Here is a 3,534-nt window from a genome sequence, read left to right as displayed (position 1 = left end):
TTATATATATATATATATATATATATATATATTTACAAGTTAGTTAACTTGAAATTTGATAAGTATAGTACATGCAGAAAATAAAGCATAAAGAAATATGTTGCAATGTTATTATGAAAATTTTTTTAGAAAATAAAAAACAAACCATAAATTTTCATAAGGTAGAGCGCTTAATTAAAAAGATTGCCAAATCTTTTCAAATGTTACACTGAGAAAAAAGGAAAAACTACGGATACATTTTCTTCTCCCATAAAAACATGTGTGAAAGGCTCAATTTCAATCTCAACATTTTTGTTTTTTGACTTTCACTCCTAGTGTCCAGGTAACTGTAAACTCCAATGTGTATGCAAGAAACACTAGGCATGACTTTTTTGTGTTTCACAGTAATTGTTTGAAACTAATCATATCACAAATCATTTTTTTTTAAAGAATATACGACATGCTCTCTCATGTTTTGACAAATTACTGTATAATAATTGTCACACAGTGACATTGAAAGAGTCAAGTTTAAGCTTGGTTGACCATATATCCATGAATTCTCAATTTTCTACTAGAGTGAGAAAAATGTTCCAAATTTGAAAGAAATTGTAAAAATTTCCATTATATTTCTTATGCATTTTATAGCAGAAACCGCCAGCCTTTATTACTATTATTAGCATAGGTATAGCATCATCATTAAAGCTGGGCAATTAACTCAATTACCTATTAGCATCACATAAAATAATCAACCTAAATTTACAATTAAAATTTTTAATGTCATGAAAATAACCAACTAATAAATATTAGTTTCTGATTATTAGTATTACTACTTTTTATTATTTTAACTCCCTAAGTTTCATGTGAGAATAAATAAATAAATGCCCAGTTCTAACCATCATGTGATGACACTGGTGAAGTCCTCACAGCTACAACTTAGAATATGTCATAGAACATTTTGCCATTCTTTATAGAATATATATATATTAAAACATCCTAAAACATATATATCATTACTGAAATACAATTGGCACTAATACATCAAATTTCTCCAGTACTGCCTACACCTGCAATTATGGTATGTACACGTCTAATGTGCCCAAATTTTGGTTGCAAAAATAGTCCTCTTAGATTAATTTAAAATAAATTTTTATGTCACTATGACACTAACATCACTACTCAATAGGACACATTAGAGTATAGAATAAAAATGATATTTTGTAAGATTGTTAGATGAAAGTATTAAACTGTTGTTTTAAATTTAAACTTTTATAACTCCAGTGTATTGTTAATTTGAAGTTATAACTGATTTTTATGTATAGATGCTATAGTATACAATTACTGGTAAGTTGTATAACTTCGCCTTCAATTTTATATTTATATATATAAGCAATAGATAAGTGTAGTACAAGTCATCCTAGAATTTATGCTCTCACTTTATTACTACCACAACGTAGTACTACAGGTAGGCCAAATAGAGTATTAATATTACAGTACTGAAACTCTCGCACTAGCTTTTAGTAAAGTAAATTTAGGGTTAAGCACAGAAGACTAAATCCACTTTTATTTTAAGTTTTACAATTTTAATAGATTCAGTTTCAAAATATCAGTAATTCAGTGATATATATATTTTTTTCATAACATTTAGGTTGTGTATTAATAGTACGTACCAGTAAATACTGATTAATCGACTTTTCTTACATACATAAACCATAAATAAAACTTTGAAATGTTTCATATTACCAATACTAGGCCTAATAGTCATAATATAAATTTATAAATTATAGGCCTAACCTTGGCAAGACAATATTCATTCGATACTCGAAATGTAGTTCTGTACATAAACAATCTGGAAAAATCAACTATTATCTCTCTAACAAGCCCTGAAACTACTGTAATTTTTCAAAACACTTTTTAAAATCAATTTCGACCATTTTCTCTGTTTTATTACAGGTAAAATCCCCTAGGTTAATTTTTATTATCAAGTATGAAAAATTTTAACTGCAAAAAAACTTAGGAAAATTACAAAATAGCATATACAAAACAACATAATTAAAAATTGTTAATTTAAAAAGGAGAATAGGAATCGCCAAAAAGTGCTGGAACAAATTGAAGCAAAATACAAATATTATATTTTCAAGTTTACATCTAGAGAATCAAAAAATATATTCAAACTAGGCTGGAAATAATGTCTTCGTCATTTTCTCAAGCTACAAATCCTTATTTTGATTCCACTAAAATTCATAAGTACTGTACACATGGAGTCAAAATAAGGATTTGTAGCTTGAGAAAATAACGTATACACTATTTCCAGCCTTGTTTGTATTTTGATTCAACTTGTTCCATCACGTTTGGCGATTCCTATTCCCCCCTTTAAATTAACAATTTTTAATTATATTGTTTCTTGCCTTTTTTTATGCCCATTTATGGAGAATAAATTTTAAGCTTCCTGCGTGCATATGCATTCAATTCAATGTTACATGTTTTTCACAGTTTACTGCTGTATTGCCTTTTTGTTTTTCCACCAAATTACTGTTGCGTCAGCGAGGTCACGTGACTAGTTTCACGCCACTTCCTTCTAGAAATATCCTGTTCCTTCATGAATGCTCTAGCGTTTACTAGATATGTGTTAGTCTTGTTAAAGTTTCGTCGGAACAAATTTAACGAAAAATTAACGAAAGGAGACGTAACAAATTGGTGTCAGAGAGTGGGATAAAAAAATGGAAACGAGAAGCGGCAAATCAAACTACAGCCTAGCAGACTTGATGGCAGTAATACAAGAGCAGCAATAGAAACAAGAAGAACGAGAAAAGAAACAAGAAGAACGAGAAAAGAAACAAGAAGAAAGAGAAAAGAAACAAGAAGAGAGACAACAGCAGTTGCAAGAAAACCTGCAACAGTGGCAGCTCGAACAGCAAAATAAACAAGAGAAATTACAGCAGTTGTTGGAGGAAAAAAAAGAAACAAAAAGAACTAGAAAAGAAACAAGAAGAGAGAATACAACAGTTGTTGGAGGAAAAAGAAAATAAACAAGAAGAGAGACAACAGCAGTTGCAAGAAAACCTGCAACAATGGCAGCTCAAACAACAAAATAAACAAGAAGAGATATTACAGCAGTTGTTGGAGGAAAAATAAAAGAAACAAGAAGAGAGATTACAGCAGTGGCAACTAGAACAAGAAAGGAAACAGGAAGAAAGTCTCCAACAGTTGCAGGAAAGTCAACAACAGTGGCAAGAAGTACAAATGGAAAACATTAGTAAATTTAAAAGCGAATTAGATACGTTAAAGGACGATTTATTGTCTTTTACACAAGGAGGATACATTAATCACCGACTTAATCAGCCTCAAACAATGGCAAGCCCCTTCCAGAGCCCGCAGCTAAACCCTAATGCAGACATCTTCAGTCCTTTTAGAAGTCACATTCCAGATATGAATGTCAGTAATAGGAGTGATTCAGTAAGAAGGAAGCCACAGGAATACGATGGGAAAGCACCGTTGGAAGCATATAGAGCACAATTTGAGCTACTGGCAGAAATGAATAGATGGACGGAGGAGCTG

General features: G+C 30.7%; 1 long non-coding RNA gene across 4 annotated transcripts in view; it reads right to left on the bottom strand.

The window, feature by feature from the left end:
* Nucleotides 1–1,933, bottom strand: part of LOC111086862 — a 12,789-nt gene extending 10,856 nt beyond the window's left edge. For all 4 annotated transcript variants that reach the window (XR_002611587.1, XR_002611586.1, XR_002611588.1 and 1 more), the window contains exon 1: nt 1,771–1,933. This is a non-coding gene — a long non-coding RNA (uncharacterized LOC111086862). The remainder of the gene's footprint in view (nt 1–1,770) is intronic.
* Between the last annotated feature and the right edge of the window lie 1,601 nt (nt 1,934–3,534).

Source organism: Limulus polyphemus, unplaced genomic scaffold (assembly GCF_000517525.1).
Source record: "Limulus polyphemus unplaced genomic scaffold, Limulus_polyphemus-2.1.2 Scaffold1499, whole genome shotgun sequence".
Classification (NCBI taxonomy): Eukaryota; Metazoa; Arthropoda; class Merostomata; order Xiphosura; family Limulidae; genus Limulus; species Limulus polyphemus.
This window is presented reverse-complemented; position numbering and strand designations above follow the sequence as displayed.